General features: G+C 44.8%; 1 long non-coding RNA gene across 4 annotated transcripts; it reads left to right on the forward strand.

Annotated features, from left to right (window-relative positions):
• The first annotated feature begins 100 nt into the window (after positions 1 to 100).
• On the forward strand, positions 101 to 22298 carry LOC117313784 (uncharacterized). Of its 4 annotated transcripts, none has more exons than XR_012334298.1 (6): positions 101 to 283; positions 627 to 7728; positions 10208 to 10351; positions 13583 to 13702; positions 14906 to 15059; positions 15394 to 22298. It is a non-coding gene; the product is annotated as an uncharacterized lncRNA (long non-coding RNA). The 4 variants fall into 4 exon arrangements; XR_012334299.1 differs by having other exon boundaries at positions 15902 to 22298; XR_004528346.2 differs by having other exon boundaries at positions 627 to 881; positions 7562 to 7728; positions 14906 to 22298.
• Positions 22299 to 22614: the final 316 nt, after the last annotated feature.

Consider the following 22614-nt stretch of genomic DNA (forward strand, 5'->3'; position numbering starts at 1 on the left):
GGGGCCCGCGCGGGGGGAGGGGCCGGGAGTGATAGGTTGGGTCAGATCAGCGGCCGGGGCGGGGCCGGGGCGGGGCCGGGGGCGGGAGGCGTGTGGCTCTGCCCTAGGGCCCTGCGGGGTTGGCGGGAGCACCGGCTGACCCGGCGTTTGAGGCCGGAGGCGGGGAGGCAGCCGAGGGCGCGTGAAAGGCACGTGTTCGCTCCGCAAAGTGAGCGGCTCGAAGACCCGGTAGAGTGGGGGCGTCAGACATTCTCTGTCGAACAGTTTAAATCCAGCTTTTCAGGTCAATCACCGTCTCAGGGTGTTTTGGAGTTCTGCCAAAGCATTTAACAAACTTTTTATGGGGAAGAATCCCTGAGAGTTAGAAGGGCCTTTGTCGCCTCGTCCAGGTCCCAGAGGAAAAAATTCCGATTTTTAGATGAAGGGAGTTGACACCTGCGGACCAGCTAGAGTGAGCCAGGCTCGTTCTTGTCCTCTGAGCAGCCCTGCAGGGAAAATGCTGTCGCCCTGTTTTGCTGATGTGTAACGTGAGGGCCGCGAAGATTAATTAGATGACTTCCCCGAGGACCTGAGACTTGCAAGTGGTTGAAGTCCCAAGTAATTTTATTATTTGTGCTTCATCATAGGTGGGGGGCAAGACTGAAGGCCGTGTAGAACAGTTTGGACTTATTCTGAACCCTTTCTCCAGATGTTACAAGGTGATGGTTGGTAGGCTGAGCTGAGCCTCTCAAAGGCCTGAGACCCTCTCTCAGGCTGACGTAAGTAACCCTCGGAGGGAATGGAAATGCCTGAGAAGAGATTGAGGTACTGGAAGACTCACTGGGCTCCGGAAGGGGAAACACCGCTCACAGAAATATTAATTTAAAAAAAATTCCTTACTGGTAAGCATATTTGGATGGTGACACTTTTCGTAAGACAAGTGAAGACTTCTCAGGCTTATGCCTACTATATTTTACACAGAAAAGTGGGGTATGGGAAATTTGCCGTTTTTGTCAAAGTATCATTTAAAAAATACAGGAGCACGTGTCAAAGATTTACCTAACCCATTAATTAGGGAACCAGCAGGATGATAAAAAAGAATTTGAAAAACTGGTTTATAGAGTCAGTGTAAAAACGTGAGCCGTGGCCGCAGAGCCTGTGCGTCCGGAGCCTGTGCTCTGCAACGGGAGAGGCCACAACAGTGAGAGGCCCGCGTACCGCAAAAAAAAAGATAAAAAGAAAAAAAAAGAAACGCGGAAGCCCAGCCGAGACCTCACCTAAAGCTGTAATCATCCTGTGATATGAGCGGGTTCCCCCAGTGCTTATGAAGGCTTTGGGAGGGGGACGTCCCATCTGGTTAGATCTTTGAGTATTGACTGCAGGGGAGGGGTCTGCCTAGGAGGGGAGTCGATCCTGTTCTGCGTGCAGAGAATCCCTGATACCCCCTCGTGGCCGCAGGTGCCCGGGAGGAGCTGTCCGCTGCTGTAATGAGTCTTAGGGGCACAGTGTTGTGCTCAGTGTTGGAGCTAAATGTTTCTTTTTTAACATTACAGAGTAGAATCTACCATGTTTGACACTCCTGCAGTCGTAGTATTATTTTAATTTCTGATCTTTAAACCATCAGGTGCTGTTATAATGATGTGTGAAAAGCCTGTCGTGCTCAGTCACGAGGGACATTCTGACACCGTTATTCAGTTAACCATGCAGACCGGGAGCCGGAAGCACCCGGGCTCCCTCTGTCTCACTGACACATCACTTCTGTTGGTTGCTGTGTCCTGGTGATCCTGCCTCCTAAGTACTTTTTCATTTCCCCCCCTTTTCCCCTACCACTGTCTTACCTCAGGCACTTATCATGTTTGGGTTACTGTTGCTTAGATTACTGGGTTCCTATAACAGCCACTGACCGGTTTTGCTGATCTCAGCCCTGCATCTGCAATCCACTCTCTTCCTGCTTCCTGACTGATCTCCCTACCTTGTAAACCTGACACGATACTCATAATTCTCCCCTAATCATCCCCCGCTTGGCTGAAAATCTCACAGTGGGACCCCTTCGCCTCCGAACAAATCCAAACTTCTTAGCCTGACGTATACGGTCCTCAAGACTTGGCCCTAGCCTACGGCCCAGTTTATCTCTCACCAGCCCCACACTTGAACCTTTTCGTTTCCAGTGAACTTGGGATGCTCAGTTTCTCTCTCTGTATTTGCATGTTCTCTCATTCCAGGCACTATCTTATCTAGGAAGTCTCCTCTGACCCTCCACTGGGTGTGTCCCCTCCTTCTGTGATTTCACAGGAGATCTCTGGTGATCTTCTCAGGCTTCTCTTTCTCCAAGTAGCTGTCACTGTGTTATGTGTGCGGTGAGTCATTTGTCTTATTACTCACCCAAGGGACACCCGGGGAAGTCTCCTACCCTTACGGTAAACCCCACTGCCCTTCTCCTGACACAATCCATGACACAAAATACCCTGTGAATGTGTGTTAAAAGTTCTTATCTCCGCCATATTTTTCCATGTTTGATAATATGTTGTGAGTAAATTGCTACCTTTTTATTAAGTTGTCAGAAGGAATTAACATCAGTGTTTTTGTGCTTTGAAATATTTCTTTTTCAGTGAGTGGTAGCTAATGGAGAAAGAATTTGACTATTGCTAGGTTCCTGCAGTAAAACAAACTAGAAAAAGTGGTACCAAGGAAACTATGATATTATTAACTCTATAAATTTCTGGGGGGAAAATATGTTATGTCTTCCATTAGTCATTAAAGATCGTTAGTGACGTTCTGTGTTCTGTATCGCAACTGTTTCCTGCAATGACGTTGCTTGAGATCAGTTAAACCTATGCTGCTATGATGCTTTCTTTTCCAAATTAATGCTCTTTTTTTTTCCTAGTTAGGCTTTGTATCATCTTCCTACACAGCCTTGTATGTTCATGTCAGAGATATTAATGGTAGTCTTCTGGAATCTTATATGCATTTGAGTGTTCTTTCCTAGTCCCAATAGTTGTGATTTAGAGAAGAAAGACATTTCAGAAGTAAACATTTGACCCACTGTTCTACCCCTGCTGTAGTTCTCATCACCTGTGGGATGTGTTCATTCACCCAAGGCTGGTTTTATCCACTTTTTGGGGGGTGTTTGTGCAAACATTAAACCAGCCTTGGGCTCTAGGATTACTTTTCAACTGGCAAAGAAATCTCCCTCAGGCATCCCCGTCTGAGAATGATTGGAACCGATAGATATTATTGTGTAAGAAATGGCAGTTTTTTTTCCAGGGTCCTCCCAGTTCTTCATGTTTACACCAAAGCTTAACTTATAACCTGTCCAAATGCATAGAAAAGAACAAGAACAATGGCCACAATAAAAGGTCAGCTGAAAAGAGCCACAAAAAACCCATAAGCTCTGTATTCAGCACAGTGTTATATAGTATACGTTGGTTCCAGGGTTTTGAAAGAGAGCATCCCTGTTTGGTGGAACAGAGGGCATCCTTGCTGACCAGCAAAGGTGACCCGGACTCTCCTTTCTGTATAAGAAAGTTTAAAGTTCTATTCATAAATCACCACTTTAAGACTTTAAAAAAAGATTGAAAAGACACAGTCCATCCTCACTATTCTCAGATTCTGTATTTGAGAATTCACCTAACTTGTGAAAATTTATTCGTAACCTCAAAATCAGTACCCCCGGGGCTTCCTCTGTTATTTGCAGACACGTACAGACTTGAGTCTCCCTGCACGCGTGTTGCCAGCTGAGACTGATCACGGAGACCTCTGCCTTCTTGTTCTATCCCACACTGTAAATACATGTCCTTTTTGTGGTCTATTTAGTACAATGTTTTCCACATTTTTGTTTTTTGTTGTTGGTAGTGGTGGTGCTGGGGGTGATTCTGCTGTTTAAATGGTCCCCAAGTCTAGTGCGAAGTGCTGTCCAGTGTCCCTAAGAGCAAGAAGGCTGTGACATGCCTTACGGGGAAGATACATCATTCAGGCATGAGCTACAGTGCTGCTGGCATGAGCAGCAATATATATTAAATAAGACGTGTTTAAACAAAAATACATATCAAACAAGGTTCTGTGTTGACCAGTTGATGAAAATGTTTTGACCAGAGGCTCACAGGAACCTGGCCCTTTGTTTTTCCTAGGAGCCATGGGTCGGTATCCGCTAATTCAGTATTCACTAACTACATTGACTTTGGAGAATCTAACTTCCATGAATAACAAGAATTAACTGCCTATGCAGTAGTCAGAGCTTGGGTTCTCCTAGAAGCAGACCCCAAGAAAGGAGTTTGTTTGGGAAATGATCCCAGGAAACATTGGTGTGAGGTAGGAAAGTAAGACAGGAGAGCAGAGGCAGCCAATGAAGGGTGAATTATCAAGCAAATTACTTCCATAGGCAACTGATGGTCAACGCAGGCAGCTCTGGGAGCCAGTGAAGAACGTGGGCCTTGGAGTTTAATTCCCTTATGGTCCAAGGACAGAGTCTGTATGAATTCAGTTCCTTTAGATTTGCTCAAGTTTGTTTAGCAAACCATACGTTGAGAGCATATGGTCTATCTTGGTGACGTTTCCACGTACCTTAGAAAAGAATGGGTATTCTCTCATGGTCCGATGGGTATTCTCTAAATGTCACCTACTGATTTTCTGTCCGCTTGTTTTGTAGATTTCTGAGAGAGGGATGTTGATGTTTCCAAGTACAATTGTGAATTTACCTATGTCTCCATTCAGTTCTATCAGTTTCGGCTTCATGATCTGTTGTTAGGTGCATACAAATTGATGATTGTATGTCTTCTTGATGAATTGACTGTTCTATCATTATGTATTGTCCCTTTTAATCTCTGATAAATAATTTTCCTTGATATGAAGCGTACTTTATTTGATATTAATATAGACAATACAGCTTTCTTTTCTTTGGGATTTATCTATTTCCAAACTTTTAATGTATGTATTGGATTGGCCGAAAAGTTCGTTCGGGTTTTTCTGTAACAGCTTATGGGAAAACCCGAACGAACTTTTTGGTCAACCCAATATATCCTCATATTTAAAGTCGGTTGCTTGTAGACAGTATATAGGTTTCTTTGGTTTAAATCCAATCTCACCATCTTTGTTTTTGAAATGGTGTGATGTAATGTGTTTATCCATGTAGTTGAATTAGTCCCACCATTTTGTGATTTTCTGTTTGTTTCCTCCGCTTTTCCTTCTTCTGTTCCCCCTTTCTGCCTTCCTCTGAGTATTTTTTTAGTATTCTATTTTAATATATCAGTTAGTTTTTTGGCTGTATCCCTTTGTGTTTTTTTTAGCTGTTGCTCTAGGGATTATAATACACAGGTCTAAGTTTTTACAGTCTAGTTAGAGTTAATTTTTTTTTTTTACAGCTTCAGGAAAAACCTAGAAGGCTTGCAACCACATAGGTCTCTTTACCCTCCCCCTTTATCTTACGGTGTCACATGTATCGTATTTACATACACTGACAGCTTCCCAGACAATGTTAAATTGTTGCTTTCAGCCTTCATACATATTTTAGAGAACTTAAAAAGAGAAAAATATCACTTAACCAGACATTTATCATTTTTATTGTGCTTCCTTCATTCCTGAAGTTCCAAGTTTCCCTCTGGGAACATCTTCCTCAAGCGGAAACTTCCTTTAGCAATTTCTCTTAGAGCAAACGTACCCGCAGTGAATTCTTTTGTTTTCCTTCACCTGAGAATACCCTTATTTTACCTTCACCCCTGAAGGATGTTTTCACTGCATATAGAATTCTGCGTTGGTATTTCTTTCAGCCCTTTAAAGATTTCACTCCACCGCTTTTATGAATTCTGACAAGGAATCCTTTGTATTCTCTAGCATCCGTGGTATTTGATTATTATCCCCCTACACATAATGTATCATTTTGCTACGGCTGCTTTCAAGACCTTATCTTTGGTTTTTAGCAGTTTAATTTTGATGTGTATATGCATGGGTTTATTTATTTTTTTGAGTTTACCTTGTTTGGGGCTCCCTGAACTTCTTGAATCTCTAAATTTATGTCTTTCACTAAATTTGAGGAGTTTTTAGTCATTATTTCTTCAAATATTTTGACTGTCACACATCTTTCTCCTCTTCTTAGGGACTCCAGTGATATGGGTGTTGTCCCACAGGTCCCTGTGACTGTTTATGTTTCTGCCCTTTTCCTGTCTGTTCTTCAGGTTGGATCATTCCTATGGCTCCATCTTCAAGTTCAGGGAACTTTTTCTGTCATCTCCATTCTGCTCTTGCGCCTCCCAAGTGCCTTGTTTCTTTCAGACATTCTATTTTTCAGTTCTAAAATTTCCATTTGGCCCTTTCTTATAGTTTCTCTTTTTCTGCTGACAGTTTATTTTCATTTTAGAAGTGCTCACACTTACCTCGTGGAGGAAGGTTATAATGGCTGCTTCCTGTTGGTTTCATTTTACGTTGCGTCATTCTGTTTGGTCTCTTGCATTTGGCCCCTTGGATTTTCTGTTTCTGATGTGCCTGCTGTGGGCTGCCCATCCCTCCCTTCCCAGTACTGCACTGGGCAGTGCCGCACTCGATGATGCCATATCTTGGGTTCTCAGCTAGGCTATTGGATCTCTGCTGATTAGAGCAGGACCATTGATTCTCCTTCTTCAACAGTGTCTTTGATCCTGCTGAACAATTTGAAGTAAATTGAAGTAAGCGGATTCATTGTAGAGAATTCACAAGGCCAACCCAGCCACTGTAATACTTTGTTTATTACAATATGATTATTATCTTGAATAACTCTTTTCGTTCTAAGCATCTGTGGGATCTCATGGGAAAGAAATATGGTGCACATTCCCTACCACCCAGCATTTTCAGCCCAATTAAAGTTGCAGGCAGCCTTCATGAATATCATCGTGTACTTTACAGAGACTCCACAGGTACCCAGCCCAGATGGAATTAACCCATTAGTGTTGCTGTCAATCACAGGAAGTTGAGACAAAGTGTTTATTAACATTATTGACCTAAAAGGAAGGATCTGCCGTTCATCTGCCATGGTCACCTGCTTCATTAACTTATTGGCAGCATGTAGCAAGGCTGGAAAATTGACTGGTTGATTCATTCATTCATTCCCTCCTTCAGCAGACATTTTTGTTTTTTTTCTTTTTGCCATGCTGTGCAGCATGCAGGATCTTAGTTCCCTGACCAGGGATGGAACCTGCGCCCCCTGAAGTGGAAGCGCGTAGTCTTAACCACTAGACTGCTGGGGAAGTCCCAGCAGACATCTTTTGATCGTTCATTGTGTGTCAGGCGGCAGCAGCAGAGGATTCTGCTGGAGTGCAGCTGAGCCCTGGGTGCCCACGGAGTGATGAGTTTGTTGAGGAGAAGCTGTGGAACAGCAGGTCTCCACTCTTTCTGCTGAGGCAGAGAAGGGAGAGTGAGGCTCCAGTAGAACTGGTCCAGGAAGCCGCAGGGGAGGGAGGGTCTTAGGACCCATATTTGCTATAACAACATCAGTAGGAGTTCAGTAACCCTTAAGTTCAATAACTTAAGTTGAGCAATATGGGAAAGCCGCAATGTGCCACGCGTATCATCCAACATTACCACAGAGGTCGGTACAACTATGTTTGTTATTTTACAGATCAAGAAATTGAAGCACAGAGAGCCTAGGTAGCTTGCCCAGCGTCTCCCAGTTACCAAGTGGATGACCTGCTCTGGAAGCTCAGACACTGAACCACAGTGTTTTCTCTGTGTGATCAGAGAACCAAGGACATGGATTACGGTGAAAACATACATACAGAGTTTCTGGTAAGCAATACTTTTTTTAAAGTCAGAAAATACAAATATTGTGTCAAAAAAAATCAAACACCTTATTATTTTAATCCAAGTGAGTCTCCTCTGTGTTAAATTGAATTCAGATAAATGAATCTGATATAAATGGAAAAGGATTACAGATTAGAGAGGTTTGATGGAAAACTCCCAGGAAAATACGTGTATGGGTTTAAGACCATCTGACATTAATATGTGGAGATTTTTATTAAAGGAAAAGGATGAAATTAATGAATTGTAATTGTTGCTGATTGTTTTTTTAAATTGTGCCAAAATACACGTAACATAAAATTTACCTTCTTAGAGCCTTTTAAGGATACAATCCAGCTGCTTCAAGTACAGTGACAACACTGGGCATCCAGTTGCCAGAAGTTTCCATGTAGCCAAAATGAAACTCCGCACCCATTAAACAACAACTCCCTATTCTTTCCTCTCCCAATCGCTTCTCTACTTTCTGTCTGCGAATTTGACTCCTCTAGGGACCTCATATGAGTAAAATCATACAATATTTGTCTTTTGCAATGGGAATATTTCACTTATCATGATGTCTTCAAGGTTCATCCACATTGTAGCCTGAGGTGTCAGAATTTCCTTCCTTTTAAAGGCAGAACAATATTCCACTGTATCTGTAGATGACACTTTGTTTATCCATCCATCTGTTGATGGACACTGCTTCCACCTTTTGGCTGTTGTGAATAATGTTGTGTGAACTTAGGTGTACACTACTTTTAGTTCTTCTGGATATATGCCCAGTTGTTGATTATTTTTAACCAAGGTTCTCCAAATAGTTCTGAGTCTCTTTCCCAACAGATAAGCTATCTGTTATGATCAATAGGGAGAATAGGTAATTTCTGCAAATTTTCTGGGGGGGATCCTCTCTTGGTTTACAAACTGTATGACTTAGCTTTCCATTTTCTTTTATTTTTTCACTTTTTTTCATATTGAAGTATAGTTGATATCCGATATGAGCTTTCCATTTTCTTACTAGAAAAGTAAGACTAGAAAATAATTGTCCTTCATTGAACCAATTGAGTTAAGAGAGTTGTGATTAACTATTAACTCGGGCCCATAATTTCTGCCCCAGAGCAAGTTGAAAGGCCCTGAGAACCTCCTCGCTTTGGAGGATGTCCCACCAGAGTGAAGACATTCAGATGGAGAAGACTGCTGCCTTGGTCGTCACCTGTCCATTAAATACAGAGCGCCATCCAGACCCCCTTCAGGCAGAGGGCTGGAAGCAGTGCGGGCACTAGCTGCCTTGGTGTGGGAATGAAGGGACCATGAAAACCCTTTGGGCCAGTCTCTGACCTCTGATATCCTTCAGTTTCCATTCCTCTTCAGCGAAAAGAATCAGATTGGTCTGAGAGGAGAGACCACCTTCTTGTTTTGCAGGTCTTAGGAGAGTTGAGGAATCTTTTTTTTTTCCCAGCCTTAATCCACGTGGCACACGTGTATTTGGATGAGAAAGGGTGCCTCAGCCGGGCATATGCAGCCCCATGAGAACCTGGCTTGGCGAACTCAGCTGGCTTGACTTCAGCCCTGCCCTTTGTCCCTTCGTCCAGGTGCCCTGAGATAACACGCACCTGTGCACACCTGTGCTTGTTTCACGGCTCTCTGGTGGCCCTGATGTCAGGTACATTATGAGACAGTAAATGTTTTGTTCATTATGCAGAGTGCCTGGTTGTTTGGCCCAGTGAAGGGTACGGAACTCTTCCGACAGGCAGACTCGGGAGAGCTGGAGATGGGAGCTGCCACTGTGGTCCGGGGTGGGCAGGGGAGGCCTTGGGGCTGTGGAGAGATGTGCGTATGTGGCAAGTGGGGAAAGATGCTCTATCTTCAGAAGATATTTTATCCGATTCCTGTTGTGAGCCAAAGCCCACACTACCCAGTACAGAGCAGGCCTTTAGATCAGCAGTGGGCACTGTTGTAGGGTAGACACTATAGTATGCTCTTTTGATCTTCTTTGGGAATGCCACAGAAGGTAGAGAGCTCTAAAATTATGTGTCTTTCAGAGGATTCTACTCTTTAATATATTCAAGGGAATAAGGACTCAGTGGAAGTGTATATTTTCAAAGAGAAATAGTAGATAAAACTTGAGATGACCCATGGGCTGTTTCACCTTTTCTGTCACTAATGCTGGGTATTTAAAGGCAATAAATTCCTTCCTAACTCAAATAAAGTAATGGCAGATACACCAAAGGCCATAAATCTTTTTAATGGAGCTGGGGTTAACTTGCTTAATTGTATATTCCTAAGCAACGATTTCTTAAAACTTTGTACTCAATTGATTTTCAGAAGCTAGGATCAACTCTGTCGCTGCTCTACCTTTTTGAATTCATATTGAGTACTAATTGCAGGTCTCAAGCCCATCAAGAAATGATTACATTGAATCTGGATAACTATATTCCTTTCTATTGAAATTTTCCACAGGAAAATGTTTACTTTTTCTGATAAATTACAGATATTGAGAATTGCAGTTCATTCCTCAGCGTCTTCGGGAGGTGCTTATGAGTGGTTGCCGTGAGCCTGGTGTGTCCTAAACACCAGGAAGATGGTGGTGAACCAGAGCCTTGCTTCCAGGGAGCTCACATTCTGCTGCAAGGAGGTGAAAAATAATAGACAAATAAAATAATTTCAATATTAAATATCGTGTAGAAAATACACCAGCGTCCTGATTTTAAAAGGTGCTGGCTGGGGCTTTGTCAAGAAAGACTTCTCAGAGGAGGTCGGGTTTGAGTTGAAAGCCAGATGATGGCAAGAAGCTACACATACGAATGTCTGAGGGGAGAAGGTGCCCAGCAGAGGGAACCAGTGCCAAAGCCCTGCACCAGGAAGAAGCTTGGGAGTTCAAGGAACAGAGGAGAGACTGCTGAGGCTTTAATCTAGCAAGAGATGGGGAGGAAGGACAAAGCCAAGGAGGAAGAGTAGGAAATGACCATATCATTTAGGACCTTGTAGGTTATGTTCAGAGTTTGGATTTTATCCTGAGATTAAAGAGAAATTATTGGAAAAGTGTAAGTAGGAAGATGTCTTGAAAAGGCCAGTCTGGAGGCAGAGTTGGAAATGGATGGAGGAGCGAAACAGCAGTCAGGGGTCAATTTAATTCAGATAAGAGATGAATTTGAACCAAGGTGGAGCAGTGAAGATGGAGAGAAGGAAGTCGACTTGCCATGTGTTTTGGACAGAGAGGCTTCAGGACCTTAGGACGAATGGATGGCTGTGGGGTATGAAAGAAGGATATGAGTTAAGGATAACTTCTAGGCGTTGGCTTGAAGGTATATGGTGGTGCTATTTAGACAAAATTGAAGACTAGGAGAAGGACAGTGGAATGAAGTGGGAGTGAAGGATTCATCTTGACGTGTTACCATAAGATGCATACCAGAGCAATGTTAGGGAATAACTAGAATAGAATATGATGCAGCTGTTATAAAAAATGCACTTTTGACTTCCAAGTGGAGGCGTTAAGTTGCAGTTAAGATGCTTAAGTTCAGCCATAGTTCTCGTGCTTGACACTGAGAGGGGCCAAAGTGAAGCAGACAGCATCTCTGCCCTCAGCAGCTTTCCGTGTACTGTGGGATTCAGATGACTAGGTAAGTTAACAGGAAACCTTAACTTGTAGGAATTTTAACTGCTAGAAGCAGCCCTGAGAGCCCCGTGGCCTGTAGAAATGTGCCGGAGAGGTATGCACCTCCTGAGGGCGGCTGGGAAGACGGCTGGCTGGCCTCAGGCTGAGCCGCGCGGCTGGGCTGCAGCAGAGCCACTCACACTGGCCTCGCCAGGCTGCCTCGGATCTTATCTGCATCTCAGCAGTGTCTCTGGTTTTAAGGTTTCCAGTGAGCTCAGAGCCTTGAGGTGAGGTCTGAGCAGGGCCCAGGGGGATGGGGAAGTCCTATTAGGATCTCCACTGCTGCATCTGCATCCTGCAGATTTTGATATGTTGTATTTTCATTTCCATTGTGTTAAAAATACTTTCTAACTTTCCTTCTGATTTATTTTTTATTATTTTTAAATTGAAGTATAGTTGATTTACAGTTTTGTATTATTTTCTGCTGGACAGCAAAGTGACTCAGTTATACATATATATATATATATATATATATATATGTATACATTCTTTTTAATATTCTTTTCCGTTATGATATATCCCAGGACATTGAATATAGTTCCCTGTGCTGTACAGTAGGACCTTGTTGTCCAACCATCCTGTATGTAATAGTTTGCACCTTTTGATTTGTTTTTGACCCATGGATTATTTAGAAGTATACTATTTAGTTTCCAAATATTTGAGGATTTTTTTTTCAGAGATCTTTCTACTGTTGATTATTAACTGTGGTCAGAGAATGTACTTTACATGACTTGCATCCTTTAAAACATGTTGAGGCTTGTTTTACGGCCCAGAATATGGTCTGTCTGGTAAATGTTATGTGTGCCCTTGAAAACGTGTATTTTACGATTGCTGCATAAAGTATTCTATAAACGAATTCAATTCGGTTGATTTGGCTGATGGTATTGTTCAGGTCTTTTATAGCCTGTTGGTTTTCTGTTTATTTTTTCTACCGCTTGTTGGCAGAGGGCTACTGAAGTCTCTCACTATTACTGTGACTTCTTCTGTTAACCTTTGTCGTTCTATCAGCCTTTTCTTCTATATTTTAAAGCTTCCTTATTACATGTGTAAACATTTAGGATTGTTATATTCTCTCAATCATTATCTTGACACCTGTATCATTATAAAATAATCCTTTTTATCTCTGATAACATTTGTTGCTCTGAAACCTACTTTGTCTGATGTTAACATAGGCACGTCGGCTTTCTTTTGGTTACAGTGAGCGTGATATATCTTTATTCACCCTTTTACTTTTAACTTACTTATGTCTCTTTACTTACAGTGAGTTTCTTGAAGGCAGTGTGTAGTTGAGCAGTTTTTATCTTTTAATTCAGTACAGCAATCTCTGCCTTTTAATTGGGGTGTTAGACCACATACACTTAATGTGATTATTGATATGGTTGGGTATAAATCCACCATCATGCTGTTTGTTTCCTATTTTTTCCATCTGTTTTTTGTTTGTTCCTTTGTTCCTCTCTTTTCTGCCTTTTTTGGCAGAAAAGATTGATTTTATTTTATCTCATTTTTTATTATATATTATCCCGTTTGTTGGCTTATTAGCTATTATTAGCTGTAAGCTTTTGTTATCTCAGTGGTTGCTTTAGGGTTGACAGTGTGCATCTCGAACTTTTATCACGGTGTATCTTCACATGATATTGCACCACTTCACATATAGTATCAGAACCTGAAACTGCACACTTGCATGTATTTTCCCCCTTTGACTTTTGTGCTATTGTCACATCTTTCACGTCTATGTATGTTATAAATGCCACAATACACGTTTATTGTTAATTATCTTTTAAAGAGATATAAATAATAGGAAAAGAGTCTTACCATGTAGTCACCGTTTCTGGTTCTTGGGTTTTTGATGTAGACCCAGATTTCCATCGGGCGGCATTTTCCTTCTGCCTGAAGGATTGCTTTGAATACTTCTTGAAGTGCACATCTGCTGGCAATGCATCCTTTCAGCCTTTGTGCGTCTGAAAACAAACCTTTATTTTGGTTTAATTTTTTAAAATTTTAGAATAATTTTAGATTTACAGAAAAGTTATAAAAAATAATAGAGAGAGCACCCATATGCCCCTCACATGGCTTCCCCTGATTGGATAACTTACGTTGCCACTGTACGGTACATGTGTCAAAAAACCAATATTGATACATTACTATTAACTAAACTCTAGACTTTATCCAGATGTCACTTGTTTTCCCACTAATATCCCTTTCCTTTTCCAGGATCCCATCCAGGGCACCACGTGGCATTTGGTCATGTCCTGAGTCTCCTCTGGTTGGTGACAGTTTCTCAGCCTTCCTTTGTTTTTCATGACCTTTCCAGCATTGAGGAGCACCAGTCAGGTATTTCACAGAATGTTCCTCAATTTGGAGTTGTCTGATGTTTTGTTTATGACTGGACTGGAGCCATAGGTCTCTGGGGAGGATCTCACAGAGGTGAAGTGGCCTTCTCCTCGCATCGTGTCGGGGTGCTTTCTGCCAACACAGCTTCTCACTGTGATAGTAACCCCGATCACTTGGTGAAGGCGGCGTTTGCAAAGTTTCTGCGGTACAATTACTACTTCCCCCTTTTCATACTCTGTTCTTTGGAGGCAAGAACTGAGTCCAGCCCGTGCTTGAGGATGTAGGAGGTGAAGCTTCATGTTGTGGACAGGGAGTAGTTGCTTAAGTGATTTGGAATATTCTGCAAGGAATATTGGCCTCTTCCCTCCCATTTTAAAATTTGAGCCATCATTTATTTATATCACCGGGGTAGGCGGAATATCAGCCCCTCCAAAGATGGCCACGGCCTAATCCCTGGAGGCTGTAAGTTTGTTACCTTACACAGCAAAAGGGATTTTACAGGTGGGACTGAGTTAGGGATCTTGAAATGGGAGGTTATCCTGGTTTATCTGGTGGGCCCAGTGGAATCATAGGTATCCTTTTAAGAGGCAGGTAGGAATTTCTGCACCTGTCTCGTTGTTCGGCTCTGCTCGCTGATGCTCAGTCCTGTGAACTTTAGCTGCCTTGGCCTCCTTGGACTCCCAGTTCTAATGTCTCCTCAGCTCAGCGAGACCCTGGGCTCTGACTGGGTCTCCCTTTCTGTACCAGGGTCTGGAAAATTTCTCAAGGCAGGAAGCTGGAGGTCATTGTAGACATCATTTTATTTGTTTCTCTTCTCTCTGGGGTGACTGTCCTGTGCTACCTGTTATCCAGTGTCTGAAAACCTCTGTTTCATGTATTTTGGCCATTTTTCCAGTCACCTCTGGTGAGAGGGTAAATCTGGTCTCCCTTGGCCCATTTTGCCTGGAAGTAGAAGTCTACTTATTCTTCCCACAAATAATTTTTAATGAATGGCTGAACTATAATTTATTTAAGAAGTGTCTGTTGTTTGTGACTGCTGAATGATTTTCATTGTATTGATGTGGAATCAGTTATTTAACGGGCAGCCTATGGTTTGACATTTGGGTCAGGTTTTAGTTTTCCTTTTTATAAACACATCTACGAGACTATCTTGCAGCCACACACTGTGACCTGCATGCTTATTTCCTTATGATATATTTTTAGATACAGAAGACTGGCTCGCGGGGTGTGCAGCACCTACAACCAGTCTTGTGTTGTCAAGTCGTGCTCCAGAGAGATGGCGCCAACTTACATGTTGCCCACGTGTAACTTCCTCAAGGTCACCTTTTCTCTTGGCTTTTTCATGTCATCTTCTTTGGTACGAACCTCCTCATATTGGTGGGACCCTCTGTCATAATAATTCTGAGTTCCAGAATTATAACATCTGACACTTTGAAAAGATGAATATTTAGACCATCCCATTAGTCTTGATTAACCCTATAGTAATTACATTTCATATTTCTGTGAAAATGTGTAATCTGAGCCATGAAGGAATTTAAAAAAAAAACATGTCAATAGCCCCTAACCTCTCGGTTGGGCTATAGACTGAATGTTTCCGTCCCTTCCGATGTGACGGTGTTAGGAGGTGGGGCCTTTGGGAGATGATTAGGTCATGAGGGTGGGGCCTTCATGAATGGAATTTGTGCCCTTAGAAAGGGATTCCAAGGAGCTCTCTCTCCGCCTTCTGCCCTGTGGGGACACAGCGAGAAGATGGTCATCTGTGAACCAGGAAGCAGGCCCTCAGCAGACACTGAATCTGCCAGACCTTGACTGGACTTCCCAGCCACCAGAACTGGGAGAAAAAGGCTAGCTGTGTGACAACATAGCCCCCAGTCAATGGTATTTTGGCTACAGCAGACTGAGCAGACTAAGACAGTAGGCCCTCAAATTAGAAACACATAGAAACGTGGGCCAATAGAACAACAGCAAAGAGCGGATGCATTCCACCTGCCTGATCAAACTGCAGCTGGAAGTGAGAGACAAAGCCAGGCTCTCTGCCTGGTGCGGGGAGAGCGGGGCTGGGAGAATGTGGGGAAAACCAACAGCCCAGGACCACACTGCAGTGCTGGCAGGCAAACTGTGCCCTGTCCCTTTTCCTTGTGTATATTTCTTAAGAAGGGTTTATATGTATTATTTAATTCCTATTTTTTTTTATTGAAGTGAAATTCACAAAACACAACATAAGCCGTTTTGAAGTGTAGAGTTCTGTGGCATTTCCTGCACTCACAATGTCAGGCCACCATCACCTCCAGCTGGTTCCAGGACGTTTTCATCACCCTGAAAGAAAACCCCATTAAGCAGACACCAGTCTGCGTGTGGTCTCTGTGGATTTGCTTATTCTGGAAACTTCATACAAGTGGAAGCATACAGTATGCTTCTTACGACTGGCTTCTTTCACCAAGGATAATGTTTTCAAGGTTCATCCATGTTGTGACACGCATCGAACTTCATTCCTTTATATGGCTGAATAATATTCCATTGTATGGATAGAACACAATTTGCTTGTCCATTCACCTGCTGATGGACATCTGAGTTATTTCCACCTTTTGGCCACCGTGAATAGTGCCGCTATGTACATTAGCATACAAGTATCTGTTTGAGTATTGGTCCCCATTTTTAACCCAAGTGGGGACATTATATTTGCCTCGATATTTCCCACACTGCAGCTTTGGCTCAACTGTCTCGCTCGGGGGTTCTCAGTACTGTATGCACATCACCCAGGGAACTTTTAACAAATGTATGCTGGGACCCCACCCCCAAACAATGACATCAAATCTTTGAAAGCTCCCCAGGTGACTGTACCTGGTGGCCAGGGTGGAACAGCATGGGCCCCTCGCCCAGCGTTCTGGGTTTACCATGCAGCAGACTCACCTGGAGGCCTTGCGAAAACACAGATTTTTGAGATTCTGTCTCGGTAAGTCAGGGGTGGCACACACACGTTTGTATTTCCAGTAAGTTACCAGGTGATGCCGATGCAGGAGCCATGCTTTGGAAATCACTGGCCTCTTGCCCATCAGAACGAGGTGGGGGCATCAGGGTCACTGGGAAGGTCTGGCAACTCCTTCCCGTCTTTCATGCTTTGCTCTGGTCGGCAAAGGCAGCATCTGTATTTTAGAGACTTCCCAGCTCACTTTGCTCACCCCCTCTCCTCCCACTTGCAGTTGAGAACCATCCTTCGAGCTTCCATGTATTTCTGGATACGGATTCTCCATCCATCCTGTTTCCTACCCCTACCAGCCATGTAAGCCCTCACCCTTGTATTCACGTTGTTCTTCCGTCTAAAACGCCTCCCTCCTTCTGTTGTTATGCTTTAGTGGGTGTCTTTCACCCACTAAAGCATCACCCTGATAACTTCTCTGACGTGCTCCCCAGTCCCTGAATTCTCATTGTATCTACAAGGCTGCGAGGCAGTAGGGTGTAGAACACAGCGTACTGTTTTCAGTTATTCACAGATTGGTTCATCTGGGCAATGAGTTGCTTTGTGTTTCTTTCATACTCTCCTTGGCGCCTTTTATTGTGCTATGCACTTATTAGGACCTCAGTATAAAGGAGGAAAAGATGTTAGAGTATTTCTCTAGGAGAGCATTTGCCCAGTAGTCCTATTATACAAAGATTGCTGAGTGAGTGACCTTGAATTCTACCCAAGGGGCCTGGTTACCGAAATGCCTTGTCGCAAGACAACTTGCCTACAAAATGCTCCACAGCACAGATACCAAAGGCAGGGTTTTTGCAGAGGCCAGCTGTGATACTAGGTCTACTTTTTCTACATACAAACAGTGCACATTACTAATTAAATAATATACAATTTAGAATTGTTATTTTCCTTGGAAACCACGCAGTATCTCCCACAGGGCAATTAGGAGAAAAATCCCTGTTTTTCTCAGAAGCAAATTGGATAAAACATAAAATGAGGTGTCAGGTGTGGTGCTACCTGAAGCCTTGAACTGTTCTGACTTCTGTCTGTGTCCACTCACTGGGCCTGTAGTTCTCACCTAGAATCTTACGTGCTGCCCAGCTAATGGCATTGAGAAGGGCACTGTGGGTGAAGCTCTGTCAGGGGTCGGCAGACTGCGGGGCCTGGGTCACATCTGGCTCCCACCCCTTTTTTATTTAATTTTATTTTATTTATATTTTTGGCTGCATGGGGTCTTAGTTGTGGCACGCGGGCTTCTCTCTAGTTGTGTTGCATGGGCTCCAGAGCACGTGGGCTCTGTACTTTGCGGCGCACGGCTCTCTCGTTGAGATGCGTGGGCTCAGTAGTTGAGGTGCGCAGGTTTAGTTGCCCCAAGGCATGTGAGATCTTAGTTCCCCGGCCAGGGATTGAACCCGCATCCCCTGCATCATTGCAAGGTGGATTCTTTACCACTGGACCACCGGGGAAGTCCCTCCCACCCCCTTTTGTAAATAAAGGTTTACTGGAGCGGCCCCATCCATTTGTTTACCTAGTGTCTGTGGTGGTTTTCTCTGTACAAAGGCAGAGTGGAGTAGTTGCAACAGAGACCGTGCATCAGTCTGCTGGGGCTGCCGTAACAAGCAATACAGACTGGGGGGCTTAGCTATAGAGTTCTCTTCTTACAGTTCTGAAGCCTGATGTCTGCAGTCCAGGGGGCAGCAGGGCTGGTTTCCTCTGAGGCCTCTCTCCTTGGCTTGTAGACGGCCGTCTTCTTCGTGTCCTCACACGATTGCCCGTTAGTTTGTGTTTTTCTCTCTTCATGTGAGGGCATCAGCTGTATTGGATTAGGCCCCTGCCTAATGGCCTCATTTGACCTTAATTACTTCTATAAAGACCCCCATCTCCAAATAGTCACACTCTAAGGTGTAGGGTTGAGGCTTCCACACATGAATTTGGTTGGGGGCACGATTCAGCCCATTATAGACCAAATGGCCACAAAGCCTAAAGTACCTGCCATCTGGTCCTTCACAGGAGAGGCTGTTGACCTCTGTGATACACTTTGATTTCTCCTATAGAATACAGTGAAATACAACTCCAGATGAAACCACTGGAGCTCTTCTCCTCCCTTCTCTCTTCTCTCCATGAGCAGCATTGGTCACTGTGACAGTGTCCTGGGCCACGCTGCCACGTCTCGGAGAAGAACTTTAGTGGATCCATTCCCATCAGAGACCCCAGAGCCACAGCCGTGCTGTAATGAGCTAAAACCTCCACCTTCTGGAAGAACCGTTATTTCCTTACACCTACTGAGGCAGGAGATAGATGGGCTCCAGGCCAACTGGCCTCCTGGTCACACCTCCTGGGGGGAGGAAGAAGGTGGGCTCCAGGTCAGACATTCGTTACCAGCCCCCCGTTCACATTTCCTGAGGCAAGAGACAAACGGGCTCCAGGGTTTATGACTGGACTCCTGTCTATATTTCGAAATCTGCACTTTGATATGAAAAACAGCAACAGGAATAGGGTAGATAACCAGACATTGGGCACTTTCACAGCAGGGACAGAGAGGGGCTAAACCCTGTTGAAAGATCAAGAGGTTGTACATTTCCCATCCTTGGGGCGAGGGAGACATTGCACGTGTGCAGAAAGGCTCCTTGGGGGTCAAAAAGGAGGGGATGCCAGACCACAGTAAGTCTGCTGTCTCCCCCCCAGAGGCCTTTGCAATGAAATCCATCTTGATTGAGGGGTGCGTGCACACCCAGGGGAGGGTCCAGAGACAAATTAGCCACGGGGTCAAAACAATATGACTGGCCAAGGAGAAGGCAAAGACCTGGAAGACTGCCCCCTTTAAAAGGATTTAAACCCCCCAGAGGCACGACTCTCGCGATGCTCTCACTGAGCTTGTCCGTGCGTCTCTCTGCATGTATTTGCTTTTCTAATAAACACTTTACTTTCTTCTATACCTTCCGTCACCTTGTCAGAGTCTTCCTTTCAAGATAGGCAAAGGACTGGGGGCTCAGATTCTGACTGCTGGCCCCGTGCTCTAGCGGTTGAGATCCTGGTCTCCATCCAGGTGACCTGGGTTCGATTCCTGGTCAGGGAGCTAAGATTTTGCTTCCAGCTACTGCTCGCTGCTGCTTGGTGCAAGCTGCCGCGCGCTGCCACCTGCGTCTGAAATCACTAGATCCCTTTTTTTTTCAACTTCCACCACCAGCATAAGCATTGGCCCCTTGGGGGAGCTGTTTCCATCGGAGAAGTGAACTTCTTCTCCCTCATGATGGTTGGCTGAGTGTGCCAATGAGAGAGAGAAGAGCAAGGTGGTTCCTCTGTAGCTTCTGCTACCCAGATGGGGCCCGAGAAAAAATCCCGTTGTTCACAGGCCGTAGAGAACTGTGGGAGAGAACTCAACACTGCGTTGTGGACTAAGAAACTGACGAGCTTCCTCCATTATTATCATTCGAGAAGTAATTCACCTGGGCCCTGGTCAGTGTAGGTCCATGAGAGACTCAGCCGTGGCATTCTAAGGCGAAGTTTAAGAATCTAAGTGAACACTCCTATTATTTTCTGTTTCCTTTGGAGACTGAGATACGTTAGGTCTCCAGCTGGGATGGGGCTGCTCTCAGGGCCCGTGTCCCAGTAGAGGCTCTATGCGTCCAAACCTCCTCTTTCTGCTGAAGAGGAAACCAAAGCCAACAAGTGAAGGAAGAACTGAGGGAAGGTCACGTCAGATTGGACCTGACCCTGGGCTGGCGCCTCCCCTCTGCGCTGTCCGGTGTCCCTGGAACGTGCCCTCTGGCCTGCTGCCCTCTGAGGCCACAAAGGGTCCCCTGGGCAAAGTCACTCGTTGCAGGAATTTGGAAGCTGGCAGAGTGACAGTGTCGTGGTGGAGTTAGGTCAGAGATGGAGAGGACTGTGTGTCTGTTGCGACATGAAGGGCCTTCTGAACGCGGGTGGCAGCCCGGGGCACTGCAGTCAAAATGCAATGGAACAGGTCCAAGGGAGCTGGTTTTTGCAGGTCAGAAGCGTGAATTTGCTGGAAGGACATTTGCAGAAAGAACAGGTGCTGTGGTGCTCCAGCGCTCCCAAGCTCTCCTGTAAGGGCCGAGAAGAGCCGCAGACAGTGGGGCCAGCTCAGGGCACCAAGAACCAGGCAGCAGGACACTCTGGCCTGCACAGCACACAGCTTCAAGGTGGAAGAGAGATGGGGCCGAGATGGACATTCACACGGCCATTCATTCAGCTGTTGAGCTCCTATTGTATGCAAAGTCCTGGAGTTGTCCTGCTGAGCGCAGCCCTTTGTAGCTTTCCGGAGAGGGAAGAAGGCAGACGTTGATGAAATCAGCTCAGGAGTAAATGGAAAATCAGGTGGTGATCGAGGCCCTGGAGGAAGGGTGGGTGCAGAGTGGAGACTAGAGAAAGGGACCCCCCTGAAACAGTGAGGATACGGAGAGAGCGGTACGAACTGTAGCTGCCGCCTGCACTGAGCCTCCCCTGAGGGGTCTGTTCCCAAGGAGCGCTGACTGCGAGGCGTGTGGAAAACGGTTTGTTGTCATTGCCGAGCGTTTGTATGAGAAATGGGATCCCAGACCCAGAAGGGGCTTCAGTGTCTTCTGGTCCAATATCCATCCAGCTCCAAGCGACAGTCATCTCTACAGCATCCCTAACGGGGGTTACCCCGCCACCTCCAGGCACGGGGAACAGAACACTGTGTCACTGTTCTCTTAGGCTTCTTGGGACACAGGTCAGGAAGTTGGGGACAAATACTTGGCTGGGACAAAAGCAGTCCGAGAAGAGAGAAGTGAATGCTCTGAGCTGGAATCCAGGCCTAGGGGTGCCCGGGACAGCGGAGCCATGAAAACGCACATTCAGAAACAAACCGCTCTGAAGCTGGCGCATCGCTGCCTTTGGGGAACGCCAAGGAAACGCCACACAAGTGGCCAGGGCACATTTGGGATCTCACGAATTCCCCTCTCCTCCCGCCACTGAGACTCCTAGCCTAGTGTTTAATTGAGAATGATGTATTCAAATCAGTTCCACGCTGTGTTGTGCTTATTTTTATTATTATTATTACATATTCGTGTTTTTATTCCTATCGTAAATATTTCTAGAAGTGGGTTAGAAGTTATGTACACTTCAATTTTAATAAATTATACAAGTGGTGTACTTACTTTTTTTTTTTTTTTTTTTGCTGTACGCGGGCCTCTCACTGCTGTGGCCTCTCCCGTTGCGGAGCACAGGCTCCGGACGCGCAGGCTCAGCGGCCATGGCTCACGGGCCCAGCCGCTCTGCAGCATGTGGGATCCTCCCGGACCGGGGCACGAACCCGTGTCCCCTGCATCGGCAGGCGGACTCTCAACCGCTGCGCCACCAGGGAAGCCCTGTACTTATTTTTGATATCAGTAGATGCCATGGTGGTTTGACATATTTGATGCCAAGAGCAAACACAGCACAGTCACCTAGACCAAAGAAAGGTCAGTGATTTGCTTCCAAAGCCAGGGGTGGGGCAGAAGTCACAGTAGTCCCTCTGCTGCCACGTACTGGCGACAGCACTGCAAAGTGCTACAGGGTCTTTTGGGAACAAGAAGTTCTAAAGCACATTTATCTTTCCAAAAGGAAGCTTGTAATTCCTTCCTAATGCTCTGTCTTGACTAAAATTAAAGATCATTTTTAAACTCCCAAAATTCTTGTGCATGTTTAAAAAAAATCTGCACTGTAAGGGATTCATCATCACTTTCAAGAACCTAAAAGTTTTGATCAGCATTTCAGAGAGTAGACAGAAAATGACTTAACAAAACAGTCTCTAAACAAGCTGCTGCATTTATCGAAAAAACACGTCTCTGGCTCTTCAGCACGTAAATTCCTTTATACCCCTGGGTATAGTCACCTGAAGGCGAGGGGCTGTCAAATTCGGTCCCCAGTTGGTGGTCTATAGCCTTTCCTTCTATAGCTTTCTCTTTAAGTGGTGTCTGAAAGGATTTTAAAAATA

Source organism: Tursiops truncatus, chromosome 10 (assembly GCF_011762595.2).
Source record: "Tursiops truncatus isolate mTurTru1 chromosome 10, mTurTru1.mat.Y, whole genome shotgun sequence".
Lineage (NCBI taxonomy): Eukaryota > Metazoa > Chordata > Mammalia > Artiodactyla > Delphinidae > Tursiops > Tursiops truncatus.